Source organism: Onychomys torridus, chromosome X, assembly GCF_903995425.1.
Source record: "Onychomys torridus chromosome X, mOncTor1.1, whole genome shotgun sequence".
Taxonomy (NCBI): domain Eukaryota; kingdom Metazoa; phylum Chordata; class Mammalia; order Rodentia; family Cricetidae; genus Onychomys; species Onychomys torridus.
The window spans coordinates 41,845,269-41,845,666 of NC_050466.1; the positions used below are offsets into that span (position 1 = coordinate 41,845,269).

Here is a 398-nt window from a genome sequence, read left to right on the forward strand (position 1 = left end):
ATGTTGTATAAAAGAGAAAAGTTTAGCACTCTCTGTCAAGAATGGAAGAGGTGCTCATGCAAGAAACACCATGCACATAGTTAAAGAGCTGCCACCTATTTTGTTGCATCTGATAACCGTTTCCATATTGTATAAAAGCAAGTAAGCCCGACTTTGAAAGGTACATACTAAATACTACCATTCATATGTTACTCCTGAATTTTGCTTTTTTACATATGTGCATGTATGTATGTATGTATGTAGGTTATAAAACTTAAAAGGCAGCCATGATCTCCCACTCCCCTAAGCTCTCTTTCTCCCATACCTTGCCCTCCATTTTACCCTCACCCCACCCCCCAGTTTGCCCATGTAGATCTCATCCACCTCTCTGTTGCTGGGTGATCTCTGTGTGTTTCTTA

At 40.5% G+C, this 398-nt stretch overlaps 1 non-coding gene across 1 annotated transcript; it reads left to right on the forward strand.

The window, feature by feature from the left end:
• LOC118574920 lies at positions 1 to 125 on the forward strand. The gene has a single exon (XR_004943795.1). It is a non-coding gene; the product is annotated as a U6atac minor spliceosomal RNA (small nuclear RNA).
• The last annotated feature ends 273 nt before the right edge of the window (positions 126 to 398 follow it).